The 16,112-nt window shown below is 41.1% G+C and overlaps 1 protein-coding gene across 5 annotated transcripts in view; it reads right to left on the reverse strand.

Moving 5' to 3' along the window:
- mfsd9 (major facilitator superfamily domain containing 9) overlaps positions 1-16,112 on the reverse strand; it is a 182,071-nt gene that overhangs the window by 106,426 nt on the left and 59,533 nt on the right. The gene's annotated exons all lie outside the window — the stretch shown is intronic.

Below are 16,112 nucleotides of genomic sequence, written 5' to 3' on the forward strand. Positions count from 1 at the left end.
AATTAAAATCCCCCTGATCAATTTATTTTGTCTACCTTCTGCTGCTTTTAAAAATAAATCCTACTTAAAGGCTTTATTGTCATAATTTGGAGCACAAATATTCATGAATGTGCAGGATTCAGCATAAATTTTACAATGTGCCATCACAATCCTTTCAACTTGGTCAATGGAAACATCTTCTACTATTACTGGTACATTTTTATTAATTAAAATTGCTACTCCTCTCGCCTTTGAACTGAAAGAAGATGATATTACTTGCCCCACTCATCCTCTTTTTAATTTTGCAGGAAAACTACATCTGCTTTTAGTTTTTTTTTTAAGTGTGCCAAGACCCTTTACTTTTCATTGGCCTGCTTAGTCCATCAACATTCAAACTAATAAACTTTAATGTTCTATCCATACCAATTTTTAAACAAACATTGTTCAGCAATAAAACCTTTTTGATTATTCAAATAATAGTGATCTTTCCCCTTTAAAGATTATATATATATATATATATATATATATATATATCCTGGAAGCCTGCGATAAAATTCTGCAGAATTTTCAGAGAAAGAAGAACCCCTTTAGTACCATCGTGCAAAACTGCTCCTCTCCCAGCACATTTTTTCCCTGCTCCACCCTCAATAAGTTCTCACTTTTTCTTAAGCTCACCGTACAAATTTCCATAACATTTATCAATAAATACAAGACGATTAAAAAAAATACACTTTTTACTTGATCCCATTGTAAACATTCTTCTTAATCTTCATTTAATATCCTTAATTTTTTCATAATCTTCTTAAAAATTCTTCCATTTATTCCTTAGTCTTGACAAAATGTTGATCACCATCCATTGTTTCAATGAGTATTTTACATTCTTTGACCGCAGTTGCCTTTTCACATTGTCAAACTCCTTCCTTTGTTAAATCAAATTGGGCTAAAGTCTTGAAAGAATAACACCTTTCCACCATTGGTCTCAAGTGGGTCATTGTGTTGCTTCGAGGAATCAAATGCTACTCCCAAAACCACTTCTCATTTCCAATAGCTCAAATGTCTTACAAGAACCCATTATGGTCACAGTTTGTCAGATCCTCTGGGTTCAAGCGTATGATGAACCCTTTCTATTTGTAATTTTCCATTGGATTTATTTTCTCCCAACACTCCGTGGGATCCAAATTACAAAGAATTTCATCGAGTCTCTCCCTTTGGTCCCTTCCTTCAAACCAATAATCCGAATATTATTGCATCTGCTGAAATTCTCCATGTGGTTGATCTTATCCAGCATAGCTTGTTTATCCAAGTCCTTCTTTTTCGCGTCTTCTTCCAAAACTTTCAGCTTTCTCGCGTTTTGACCAAGTCACTTCCACTTGGCCCATTTGTTCCATTTAATCATCAATTGACTCTTTAAATTCAGTCACATTCTCTGATATATCTCTCATTGAGGTTACAATGTCCATAAAACGATTGCTCAAAATCTCCATCTTATTCAGTTCTCACGCCAACTCCCCCCAGCATTGCCAGGCTCAGTCAGTCCCAAGACTGCTCTTGTGACACTCCCTTTCGGGCTTTCACTCAACGTTCCTAGCTGAGACGGTGTCCCTTCCAATTTTGTTTTTCGCTATCTTGGCTTCTTAGTGTTCATTTTGTTCATCCACAGTGAAAAAATTCTTAATTTTAACCTCTTAAACAGACTTTTTAAAACTCTTCATAGAGAGCTCATCCAAGACACATCTGTTTAGCTTCTCCACATGGCCACGTCCCTGAAAGTCTCTCCTTGAATGCAGTGCAATTCTGTCCATCTGCACAGAGTGAACATCACTATGTTTTTGATGAATGAATCCATGTTGAAAATCATTTTGTCAATATTTAGCCTGAGAATGCATTGGCTCATTTAGACCCTATTATCGAGCAGATATAGAGAAACAATTATTGTAACAAAAACACAAAATGTTGAAAATGTTCAGCAGATCAGGTAGCATCTAAGGAAAGAGAATGAGAGATAATGTTTCAAGTTAATGACCCTTTGTCAAAACTGGAAAGGAGACAAAATAAACTTCAGATGCAGGGAGTGTGGGTTGTTTCTGACAGGGTGATCATGGGGATGAGCTGAAAACAGGTTTTCTGCTTAATCAGTGAATATGAGTAGTTAGAAAGTGAGAACATGGAACAAAGAGCTTAGTCACAGGAATGTAAGAGTGAGAAATCTGAAACAGATAGATGTTCCCAACAGTCAAGCTGGACATGTCCCAGAGGGGGGTAAAATTAAAAAAAGCAGGAGATACAATATCAAACAAGCTGAGCCAATATTACAAATGAATGAACAGAAATCATGTTAGCTACTAGCATCTATCCTCCCAAATTCCAATCTATCTTTTCCTTCTGCTGGCTTATGAAAAGACTCTGTTCTATTATCCCAGTTCTTCTATCTCCATCGTATTTGCTCTAATGATGAGACTTTCCCTATAGGCGCCCCTAAAGCGTCTGTCTGAATGACGGCTACCATTCTACCAAAAGGCCTCGACCAGATTTAATCAATTTCTTATGTTTCAGCTCACATCCCTTCTCCTTCGGGATCAAACGAGGATACAATTCTCCCCACCCTCACTGTCCACTCCACCAATCTTTGCATTCAATGCACCATTCTCTTCATTTCCGTTATCTTCAAAGAGATTCCATCACTAGGTACGTCATCTCCTCTCTTCCCTTTACACCATTTCATAGGGATCCTTTATGACTTTCTGGTCCACTCCTCCATTCCCACCAACCACTACGATTCTCATGGTATTTTTCCTTTCAATCATAAACAATGCAGTCCTTCTCCTTTCATCTCTTCCCTTCATCCAGGCACCCTTACAGTCTTTCCAGGTGCAGCAGTGATTCTCTTGCAATTCTTCCAATCTATAGTAGTGAATGCTGTTGTGTTCACAATGTGCTGTCAGATATATTGGAGAAACAATACAGATTGATGACTGATTGTGGGCACCTGCATTCAGTCTGCAGCTATGATCCTGAGCTTCCCATTTCCTGCCACTTCATTTCTTCATCCCACTCTGAGGCCTCATGTATACTGCAGTCTTCTATGCTCAATATTACATTCTAATTTGATTTTTCCCTTTTTATTCTCTGGGAGTAAGTGGATGTGTCCAGCCTAACCTGCTGTGCACATCTCCCTGCTCTGCATGTCACAACACCGATCTACTTGTCACCTAATCAGAAACAACAACATTCTCTTCCCCCACCTGTCCTGCACCTTAGCAAATGTCTTTGACTTCATCCCACATTGATGGGGGGGTGGGGGGGGGTTTGACCTGCAACAATAGCTGGGTTTCTCTTCCCACAGATGTATCCTGACCTACTGAGTAATTCCTGCAATTTCTGTTTTTATTTTGTATTTCCAGCATTTGCAGTATTCTTGATTTCAATAATTGCCTGTAATTGGTAGATCAGGTGGGGGGAGGGGAGGTGGATGACATGGATAGGGTGGAAAAGAAAAAGTAATATGGATAAGCCAAGAGGTAGAACTATCCTTTGTCAGTATTTTATTCATATAAGAATGCTTACTGATTTTTAAATTAGTTTCTAATAATACAGGACTAGATTGCTGCTGGACCATATAAATTCCAGACCGCAGAAAGTGTCCCCAACCTTTTGCTGAGCAAGTGAACTGTTTTCTTTAAGTTAGACACTCCCAAGGTCAAACAAGGTTTCTAAGGTCTGTACATAACCTGATATTCCAGCAAGTTGGAAAGACTATTGGCTGAGATCACAAGAGGTGCTCTATAGTAAGTTCATTAGAACATTACAGCACAGTAAAGTCCTTCAGCCTACTGACCTAAGTAAACATTCTCCACAACAATCTAATCCCTCCCTACCATACCCTTATGACCCTTTATTTTCTTTACATCCATGTCCCTATCTAAGAATCTTTTGAATATCCGTATTGTACGAGCGTCCACTATCATCTGTCGCAATACATTCCAAGCACTCACCACTTGGTATTAAAAAAAATTACCGGCGGGGAGGGGGGAAAGCATGGCGTGATGGCATAGGTTGGAGACGTGAAAATATGCCTAACCTGCCAGAATTAATTAAAACCCGAATGGAAAAACTTTTTTAAAAAATCAGTGATATTAAAACTTCTTTTAAACCTTACTACTAACAATGGCTAAGAAAAAATCTAAAGCTCAAGCTGTGAAAAAAACCAACTACTAAAGAGATTAGTATGATTGAAAAAATGCGGACTACCTTGTGATCAATCCTACCGTCTTGCTTCCTCTCTCTCCGAAGATGACCCGAAAGACGAAATCTGACTTATCAATAGTTTTATCATTAGATGCTGAAAAGACGTTTGATGATTAGAATGGAGTTTTTTTTTAATTTAAGGTGTTATTAAAATTTGGATTTGGATCAGTGTTTATTAGTTGGATTAAAACTTTATATAAAAACCCTTCTGATAATATGGTGAAAAATGGACAAATATCTTATGCTTTTTCATTAACTAGATAAACTATACAAGGATGTCCTTTGTTCCCAACTTTATTTGTTTTAGCTATCGAACCTTTAGCACAATTAATAAGACAATTAATTAATTAAAGGAATTAAAATTAATTCTGATGAATTTAAGATCATTTTATTTCCTGATGTTTTGATTTATTTAACATACCCTGAAAATTCTTTGCATTCATTGTATAGAGATTAAAAGAATATAGTGAAATATCAGGTTATAAAATTAATTAGGATAAAAGTAAAATTATGCCTTTGGCTGAGGGAGATTATACTGAATGCAAAAAAAAATTCCAATTTAAATGGTCAGATAATAGAATTAAATATTTGGATATTAAAATTGATAAAAATTTAGATAATTTATACAAGTTGAATTATTTACCACTATTTAATAAAATTAAATAGGATTTTTATAGATGGAGTGATTTACCTGCAACTTTAGGAGGCAGACTGAATTGTATCAAGATGAATATTTTCCTAAGGATTCAATATCTTTTTCAATTTATTCCTTGTAATATACCTCAAAAATTTTAAAAGAATCTAAATTTAATAATTAGGAGATTTTTGTGGAAAGGTAAAATCGTAAGAGCATCTCTAGAGAAATTAGCTTGGAAATTTGAATTAGGAGGTTTACAACTTCCACATTTTCAAAATGATTATAAAGCTGCTCAGTTGAAATTTATTAATGGAATGTTTGATTTAGATAAATTTTTAACATAGGATAATATATAATTAACTAAAACAGATGAAAAATCTACACTAGAATTTATTTAAAAATGGAAATCAAAATTATTAATTGGTAATAAAGACCCACCTATACTAAAATATTTAATTGAATTATGGAATAAAATATATTATGAGATAGGTGGGAAAGGTAAGATCTCACATAAAACACTATATCAAAATTAACTTCTTCCTTTTACTGTTAATAATCAATTTTTAAAGATATGGAATCAAATGGGAATTAAAATGATAGATTGTTTTGAAGCTGTTTATTTTTTTTCAATAATGAAAAGAAAAATATAATGTTCCAAATAATACTTTTTTAATTGATAAATTAGATCAAAAGTCTAAGATTACCAAGACAATCTGAGTTATAAATTTTACTTACTAAAGGAGGCATTAATAAATTTATTTCAGAAATGTATAAACTTCTTCAAAGGAAAATGCCCAAATTAGATATTCATAAATCAAGATTAAAATGGGAAAATTATTTAGGTAGAAAAATAGATCAAGATGACTGGAGAATGTTATATAAATGACTAAAATTATTAATGTAAGATATAGATTAGTACAATATAATTTTTTACATCAATTATAGTTAACATCTCAAAAATTAAAAATGATTTAATTTAATTTCTCCAGAATTATGTTTTAGATGTCATAAAGAGATGGGCTCTTTTTCTCACTCAACTGCAGTGTATTAAGGTTAAGTCATTTTGGATACAAATTAAAGCATTTTTAGAGTAAGTATTAAAGGTTAAACTTCTATTAGATCCAAATGTTATTTTTATTATGAAATGTTTAGTTTAAAATTAAGGTTAACTGTGCATCAAATTGAATTTTTACAATTGGCTTTAGCTGTTTCAAGGAAATATGTAGCTATGACTTGGAAGTCTGGTACGGATTTGGGAATGCAGAAATGGCATATTGAAATGAGATCTTGTATTCCTCTTGAAATAATAACTTATAACTTATTTTGTGAAGGAAACATATTATTCGTTTTATTCACATTGATTGTTATTGTAGAATAATTTTTTTCTTAATTTCAGCTCAATTACAAGGACATTACATATCAGACTATTCACCTTTGTTGATATTATGTTCGGATTCTGATAAAATTTACAACATAGATGGAGATTTAATTCTTCGTTATTAAAAAATGTTGATTTTTGTAACTTTATAAGGAATCAAATTCAGATATATTTCGATGTAAATACAAATTCAGTTGAGAATAAATTTATTTTATGGGGTGCGTTAAAAGCTTTTTTAAGAGGTGAAATAATGTTATTCAAATAAGATTAATAAAGATTATCTTAAAGAATTGAATAAATTAGAGAAAGAAATAGAGATTTTAGAGAAAAATTTACAAAAAGACTCATCTGAGAAAAAAGACAGAATTAATAAATAAGAAAATATATAATAATTCCATATAAACTGTGATTAAACTCTCAATAGCTCATCCTGATGGTGGTTCTCAGTTTCATGGCAGTTGATTTGAATTTATATATCCAATGATAATCTCCTTTCTTCTTTGGGAGGGAGGTGGGTGGTGGGGAAGGAAGGGGTGGTGGGGAGTGAGCAATTAGCTTATATACCACATGTATTGTCTTATATATGTAAGTCATTATTAATTGAAATGTATTGTGGTTTTAAAACTTACTTCTGGCATCTCCTCTAAACTTTCCTCCACTCACCTTAAGCAGATGTCCTCTGATATTTGCTTTTAGGACCTTGGAATAAAGGTGTTGGCTATCCACCCTATCTAATCCTTCATAATCTTATATGCCATAGAACACTACAGCACAGAAACAGGCCCCTTCAGACCTTCTTTTCTGTGCCGAATCATTTTTTTTTTACCTAATCCCACTGACCTACACCCTCCATATCTCTCCTATCCATGTACCTGTCCAAATTATTCTTAAATGTTAAAATTGAACCTATATTCACCACCTCAGCTGGCAATTCATTCCACACTCCCACCACTCTGTGTGTGGAGAAAGTCCCCCTCATGTTCCCACTAAACCTTTCCCCTTTCATTCTTAACTCATGTCCTCTAGTTTGTATCTCACCTACCCTCGTGGAAAATCCACATTTACTCTATCCCCTGTGGTGAGTGGAGGAAAAATGGCCACCCTACCTGCCTGGAATGCGTGTACTCCAGGTGGTCATGTGTTCTCCCTGTCAAACTTATGCAGAAGCCACATCACCTCTCAAACAAGGTGGGGCTCCCATCACCCATTAGTGCACATCTTGCTGTTGGCTAATTTAAATCACCTTGGGTCATGGTCATTATTGGCCAGAAGCACAGATTAGCACTGTATATAACAGCAATGCACAGCACATTCTTTCTCTCTGCCAGATCTCTACTGAGGACCTCCCTGGAAGTGTTATGGGTAAGGTGTACACTACACTGAAACTGAATAATAGATCAATACTTAGAGAGCCACACCCCCATTGGTAGAGGGAACCAGGTGTGTGTGTGAAAGTCCCTGACTGTAGACCGTGTATTCAATATGTGAGCATGTAGAGAATAGGCAGCCACCGATATTGGAGTCTAACCTCGGTCTGATGTGAATGTCTATATCGTTGTTTAAGTAATATAGTAATAGAGTACAGTTTGACCTTCTTCCCTGTTTGTCTCCTGAGTGTTAAAGTTATGGGTGATTGTAACAGTTGTTTTCAGACTTCTCTCTTTGTGAACCCAACAAACTTGATACAGTCCCAACATGACAACTGGTGCGACGAGCAGGGTTCAAGGAGTTTTGGCTGGACACACATGAAGTGCTAAACATGTGGGAGTGGGGTATCATAATTCTTCTTTGGCTTGGCTTCGCGGACGAAGATTTATGGAGGGGTAGGTCCACGTCTGCTGCAGGCTTGTTGGTGATTGACAAGTCCGATGCGGGACAGGCAGGCACGGTTGCAGCGGTTGCAAATCAACTGCCATTAAACCGAGAACCACCATCAGGATGAGCTATTGAGAGTTTAAATTTTCAAACCAACTTGTTGTAAGTAAGGGCTCCATATTTTCAAAAAGAAATTATATTTATCACTTAAGTTATTATTTGAGTAGCTTCAGAAGGATTCCATTGGTAGCTCCCGGGGCGCTCGCCTCTACATAGTTCTCGAAACACCTCTGCCAGCGGATGAAGTGTGTATGTGCCCCGGGGGTCTAACTCCAGTCAGTCTGGTCGTAGCATCTGCTGCAAGTTCTGGCTCCACTGTATCCCCCTACTGTGCTATACCCCCACTGCGGTTGGGTGTTGGGTTTTTCCTCCTTTGTCTTTTGTCAGTGAGGTGGGCTCTGCGGTATTCTTCAAAGGAGGTTGCTGCCCACCGAACTGTGAGGCCCCAAGATGCATGGTTGGAGGCGATATCAGCCCACTGGCGGTGGTCAATGTGGCAGGCACCAAGAGATTTCTTTAAGCAGTCCTTGCACCTCTTCTTTGGTGCACCTCTGTCTCGGTGGCCAGTGGAGAGCTCGCCATAGAACACGATCTTGGGAAGGTGATGGTCCTCCATTCTGGAGACGTGACCCACCCAGCGCAGTTGGGTCTTCAGCAACATGGATTCGATGCTTGCGGACTCTGCCAGCTCGAGTACTTCGATGTTGGTGATGAAGTCATTCCAATGAATGTTGAGGATGGAGCGGAGACAGCGCTAATGGAAGCATTCTAGGAGCCGTAGGTGATGCCGGTAGAGGACCCATGATTCGGAGCCAAACAGGAGCGTGGGTATGACAACGGCTCTGTATACGCTGATCTTTGTGTGTTTCTTCAGGTGGTTGTTTTTCCAGAATCTTTTGTGTAGTCTTCCAAAGGCGTTATTTGCCTTGGCGAGTCTGTTGTCTATCTCTTTGTCGATCCTTGCATCAGATGAAATGGTGCAGCCGAGGTAGGTAAACTGGTTGACCGTTTTGAGTTCTGTGTGCCCGATGGAGATGTGGGGGGGGGGGGGGGGTGGCTGGTGGTCATAGTGGGGAGCTGGCTGATGGAGGACCTCAGTTTTCTTCAGGCTGACTTCCAGGCCAAACATTTTGGCAGTTTCTGCAAAACAAGACGTCATGCGCTGGAGAGCTGGCTCTGAATGGGCAACTAAAGCGGCATCGTATGCAAAGAGTAGTTCATGGACAAGTTGCTCTTTTGTCTTGGTGTGAGCTTGCAAGCGCCTCAAAATGAAGAGACTGCCATCCGTGCAGAACCGGATGTACACACCATCTTCATTGTTGAGGTCTTTCATGGCTTGTTTCAGCATGATGCTGAAGAAGATAGTAATGAGGGTTGGTGCGAGGACGCAGCCTTGCTTAACGCCGATGTCAATGGAGAAGGGTTCGGAGAGCTCATTGCTTTATCTGACCCGACCTTGTTGGTTTTCGTGCAGTTGGATAACCATGTTGAGGAACTTGGGGGGGCATCCGAGGCACTCTAGTATTTGCCAAAGCCCTTTTCTGCTCATGGTGTCAAAGGCTTTGGTGAGCTCAACAAAGGTGATGTTGAGTCCTTTGTTTTGTTCTCTGCACTTTTCTTGGAGCTGTCTGAGGGCAAAGACCATGTCAGTAGTTCCTCTGTTTGCGTGAAAGCCACACTGTGATTCTGGGAGGACATTTTCAGCGACACTAGGTATTAGTCTATTAAGGAGAAACCTAGCTAAGATTTTGCATGCAATGGAGAGCAGCGTGATTCCCCTGTATTAACAAGTATGTGTGTGTAGGTGTCTTGTTGGGAGGTTTTCAAGTCTGTTTCACCGTATGTGTTCAGCTGTCTGACGCTGTCTGTCACTGCCATTAATTGCTTTTTGAAAGATGTCCTTCCCAGTCACTTAAAAAATCTTGTTTGCCATTTCTCAATGATACAATTGACAGTGTGGGCAAAATTATTTTTAAATTTGTCTTGGTGTTTTCTTGGTGAGGGGACCAGTACTGTCAGTTCACCAAATCTATCTTCCTACCATGGTCCAGGTCTTAAAGATCTAACAATTGATTTGGGGAAACATTTTTTTATAGATACACAGTATTTTTTTTCATTTATGATAGCATCAGTGTGGCCCACGTTTCAACCACTGACACACCATCTGGCCCACACATGGTAAAAGGTTGCCCACTCCTGGGCTATGGGATTTCATTCTCTCTGCCAGAAAGGTCACTCTTTGCCTCTGCATCGGTGACAAGCCTCACCATCCCATCTGCATTGTGGTAGCAGCCTCCCTCAAGCATATTTTAGGAATGAATGTACTCAAGGGGTAGTCAGTGCGGACCAGTAAGGGGAAATTTACATTTGGGGTCCCCCAGACAACAATGTTGTCAGGGCAGCCAGATGAACTCCCCTTGTCATTCCCCCTCCCTCCCAGGTAGTCTGCACCCACCAGTATTGGGTGCCAGGGGGCAATGAGGAGATTGTGGAAGCAACCAATGCCCTCCTTCGCCATGACCCCTACAACAGCCCAGTTTGGACTGTCCATAGGAAAACGGCACATGGCGATTATCAGAAATTAAAAAATTCACCCCTTGCGGGCAGGGACAACAAACCATGGTATGCCATGGTTGACTTCGCCAAAACATTCTATTCCATCCCCTTAAGGCCCGACTCCCAGGATCAGTTTGCCTTCACCTGGGGTGGCACACAATATTTCTTTTTCTGCCTACCTCAGAGGTATGTTCACAGTCCCACCCTCTACTATGGGTTAATAGCCCATGAGCTAAAAAAAATTGCCACACCCCCTCCCTGGGCATTAATGTAAGCCATTACTTCAATGGTATCCTGATCCAAGGACCCATAGAGGAGACAGTGGCACAGGTACTGGACTCCTTCATCTTTTTTTAAATTTTGAAAACATGTAGACATTCAGCACTGAAACAGGCTAATTCGGCCCTATGAGTATGTGCCACCCATTAACCTACACCCTGGTACATTTTTGAATGGTTGGAGGAAACTGGAGCCCCTGGAGAAAACCCACGCAGATATGGGGAGAACATACAAACTCCTTACAGACAGCGCGTGATTTGCTGGTGCTATAAAGGTGTCACACTAACTTCTACACCATCCGTGCTGCCCTGGGCTCCACGATCGTGGCTGGGCACAATCAGGAGAAGGTGCAGGGTCCCACCCAGACAGTCCTCTTCCTGGAAATCCAATGGCACTCAGGCCAGAGGTGTATCCTGGAGATGGCAAGAAATAAAATTCTCAATACAGCAGTGCCCACCAACAAGATCACCTATCACTAGGGTCCTGAACAGCCTTCGATACGGCAAAACAAGCCATGGAGCAGGCGCTGCCGCTAGCCTCCTGACACACCTGAGTCCCCTTCAAACTCCAGGTCTCAGCCACTACCACAACAGCCGAGTGTAGCCTCTAGCAGAAAAATCGATGACTACTGACTTCCTCTCGGCTTCTGGACAAAATCCCTACCTGAGCCCGCCTCCCGCTAGATCTCCTTCAAACGTCAGCTCCCGGCATGCTATTTGGCTCTCCTCACCACCGAACTCCAAACTGCCAACGAGACAGTTATTCCCCAGCCTTACCTCCCTATCATGCAGTGGATCAAGTCCTCTGACGCCACCCACAAGGAGAGATGCATGCAGCGTTCCTCCATTGTGAAATTTCGGTGGTATATTGCTGTCCAGGCAGAAGCAGGGGTCAGAAGGAGTCAGCAGGCTGCATGAGCAAGTCATGTCCCTCCCTGAGAGTCACGGTCCCCCATCCGAAGTCCCCATTATGAATTCCGCTCCCATATCCTGGGGTCAGCCGTTCGACACCCTCACCAATGAAGAACAGCAACAAGTCTGGTTTATGGATGGCTCTAGCTGTTGTAAGAATGGGAAGCAGCAATGGTAAGCAGCAGCATGGATAAGACCCTTACTCAAGAGAGGCGGGGGGATCCAGCCAGCTCACAGAATTGGCTGCAGTAGCACTGTAAATAAAATCGATGAGGTCTGGTGGTATCTTTACTGACTCATGGACTGTGGTGGTTAATAGAGTGCATGATCAGTTTCCTCAAGCAAAAGATATGCACGCTGACAAACGGCAACTTGCTCAAGGGTTGGCTCAAGAGGCTGCAGGAATCAGTGGACCATCTCAATTCACACCCCACCACACTGGGGAGGGGACTTTCTAGATATTTGTTAACATCAAAAATTGGAAGAGGTTAACTTTCATGACTCTGAGGAATTCAGTAGGGTATGGATGCAGCAGTCACACAGTCCACCCAGAAAGGTTGTATTCCCAGGTGAAACTGCATTACTATGCTATCCTACTGATAACTCTCCAAGAAGGAATAAAAAAAATTACACCCACCCACCCTGCAGGGCAAAGACCAACCGACAGTATGGAAGAACACCCTGCAGGTCAAAATTCAGTTCAGTGCAACGTACAGCTGCAATTCCCCACACTGGTCATCAAAACAGACTGGTGAGATCCTATCTCTGATTTCAGCAAGTAATCAGCAAGAAACAGTTGTCACCTATTATGCAAAGAATTCTCAGCAAGACAGGCAAGAGCTGTTGCCATGGAAACCTAAACCAACATTGGACATTTGATTGCATCTTTATTATGTGCATTCTGGGTGCAGATTTTGTAATGGACCTTTTTTTCTTTTTCTCGTTTTTAATCACCCTGAGCTGTAGTTATAATGTTTTTAAGCACACTCAGGGAATTGGAGTTACAGTTCACTGTTTCAAAGTTACAAATACTGTAATTAATGGCATAAAAGACCAACATTTTTCGCCCCCAAAATGGCTCAAAATACCCCTGGGTCTTAGGCGCAAAGTTGAAATTTACTTACCATATAGCAGCTCCTGTTCACCAGCTACAATTTCCCGGCAGACCCTTTGTGCTGTTCCTATTCAGAAACCGTGTCCGGTGAACCCTGTGCATGGTTCCTGTTCAGAAACTGCAGCCGGCTAACCCTGTGCGTTGCTTCTGTTCGCTGGCCGCACTTTCCCAGTGGACCCTGTGCGCTGGCTGCAGTTTCCTGTGCGTAGCAGGCACTGGGTGCTGAACATTGTGAGGGAAAAGGACGGCCTGACTCAGGCCTGATGGCAGATGAGCCAGTCACTACACCGGGTGGTGTGTGCCATTTCTGGCGGCATGGACTACATTGCTGTTTCGGCAGAGGTAAGCAGTGGTAGGTGACCAAACGGGCGTGGTCGCTACAAGGGTGCAGAGAGAGCACAGTGTTTGCTATTGGGAGATGTTCCATGTGGTATTAAAAGTGAAAACTACAATTCTAATCTGTTCTGTGAAATTCAACTGCTTTATTTTGAAGTGTTTTACAGTGCCTTGTGGACGTGGGTCACGGAACTGAGAGACATTTACCCATAAATAAACAAAAATATTCTTAATATTCCCTGCTGAAATGAGTGGGGGGTGGTCTTATATGCCATCAAAAACAGTACCTTATGGGGTGGGTGCTTCAGGAGCTTTTATTTAAAATCAAAATCGGCTAATTTTAAGTCCTGACTCCTCCTGGGTATCGTCTAAGGGATCCAACACAGGCACTTGTGGCACCCTCCTAATCTCAGACAACAGCCCAGGAAAATGGGGCGTCCCGGGTACACCCTGGACATATGTCTGTTGGCCTGCCCCACCATAGGATAGCATGGCGATAGCTATCTGGGTGCTGTGCTTAGTGAGTGCCCAAGCGTGAAGCCAAGGCGCAGGATGCGTAATCCAAGAGACGGCTCTGGCACCTGATGGATGACCTTGCACTGCCTGCTTGCAGACATTGGTGGTAAGAGTGCTCACATTTGCCAGCCAAGACAGAGAAACTAGGCATTCAAGTTAGTGACCAGAAAACTTCTTTCTCTATCCTCCCCTCTGATACTGGGGAGCAGTTCCCACAGCACCCTGTTCCATCGTAAACACAGCGACCCTATTTGGTCCGGGGTTGGGGGGGGGGGGGGGTGGAAGCTGGTAAGGCGTTGTCATTGAATTTGATTGCCTTGTTCAGCATACAGAAGGCGCTTGTGTATATATTAATCTGCTCAATTTATATTTTATTGTTTTTAAACATACCTTTTTGGTTTTTTTTTACCCTTTTTATAGTTATAATGTGTACATAGAGTTATTGATCTTCTTAGTGATTGTAGAATAATGCGACTTCCGAGGGGTAGAATGTTGTGGGTGGAGGGAGGAAACATTGCTTTCCTGCCTGACTGAAATGTGTGTATTGCGGGTAGTCACATGTCCTCCCTGTCTGAAACTTATTTGGAAGTCACATCACCTGTCAATCAAGGTTGGACTTTGGTCACCTATTAATGGACACCTTGCCATTACCTAATTTAAATCACCTAGGGTCATTATTGGCTAGAAGCACAGATTAGCACTATACATAACACCAACTCACAGCACATCTTTCTCTCTGCCCCACCATCCAAGCCCTGGACATCGCTCCATGCCAGGTTATTACTGTGGACATTGCTGGAAGTGTTCTGGGTAAGGTGTGCACTACATTGAAGCTGAGCCTTAGCAGTGTGACAGATCAGTACTTCAGTACTTGCAGAGAGCCACACCCCTGAACTGGAGGGGGGAGGGGTATGTATGTGTGTGTGTGTGTGTGTGTGTGTGTGGGTGTGTGTGTGTGTGTGTGTGCGCGCGTGTGTGTAAGCCCGTTTGTACAGTGTGTACTCGTGGCATAGGTGACCACTGGTATCGGAGTCTAACTTTGGTCCAATGTGAATGTCTATATTACTTGAACAATGATAGAGTACTGTTTGACATTCTTCCCTGTTTGTCTCCTGAGTGTTAAAGTTATGTGTGATTGTAACATTTGTGTCCAGACTCATCTCTCTGAAACCACCTAACCTGATACTCTTCCCAACACGACATCCCCCTCATAATTTTAAATACCTCTATCTAAACTCCCCTCATTCTTTTACCCTCCAGGAAATAAAGTTCTAACCTGTTTAACCTTTCCCTGTAACCTTTCCCTGAAGTCCAGGCAGCGTCCTAGTAAATCTTCTTTGCACTCTTTCCTTCTTATTGATATCTTTCCTATATTAAGTCACCTCTCATTCTCCATCGCTCCAAAGTGAAAAGCCTGACTTCGTCAACCTTACTTCACAAGACATGGTCTCCATTTTGGGCAACATCCTGATAAATCTCCTCTGCACCCTCTCTAAAGCATCTACATTCCTCCTGTGATAAAGCAACTAGAAATGTTTGCAATACTCCACATATAGCATAACCAGAGTTTCAGAGTTAAACAGGATAGTCTGCATTGTGATTGTGAGCAATAAACAAAAATATTTGAGAAACTCAGCAGGTCACTCAGCATTTATGGGAAGCAAAGGGATATAACTAACATCTTGGCCTGAGTCCTCTGTTCAGGTATGAGCAAAAAGCAGACAGGTACCTGAATAAAAAGGTGGGGATGAGGAGAGGAAAGAGGAAGGAGCAGGGGGAGGAGCACAGGCCAACAGGCAAGAAGTCATTGATGGATATGGATGGGAGGGCATTAGAGAAAAAAGCTGAGAAATTATGCGGGAGGGTAGTTCACTGAATGGAGAGGGGTGTGGGGAGCGAGAGGAAAGGAGACAGAGGGATAGGGAAAAAGAGAGAGAAGGGGCGGGGGTCAAATAGAAACTGGAAGTCGATGTTAATGCTATCTGGTTGGAGAGAGTCCAGAAGGAATATTGTTGACATCAATCCTCCGATTTGTGGGTAGCCTCAGTTTGGCAATGCATAAGGCCATGGATAGACATGTTAATATGGGAATGGTGTGTGGAATTGAAATGGTTGGTCACTGTGAATTTTATAGAGCTGCAACATTACCTCACAGCTCTTGAATTCAATCACCCGACTTGTGAAGGCCAACAGACCATAAGCCTTCTATCTACTTGTGTGGAAATCTTGAGGGATCTATTTACCTGGACCCCAAGATCACTCTGTACCTCCACACTGTTAAGAATC

Source organism: Narcine bancroftii, chromosome 7 (genome assembly GCF_036971445.1).
Source record: "Narcine bancroftii isolate sNarBan1 chromosome 7, sNarBan1.hap1, whole genome shotgun sequence".
In the NCBI taxonomy this organism is placed as follows: Eukaryota; Metazoa; Chordata; class Chondrichthyes; order Torpediniformes; family Narcinidae; genus Narcine; species Narcine bancroftii.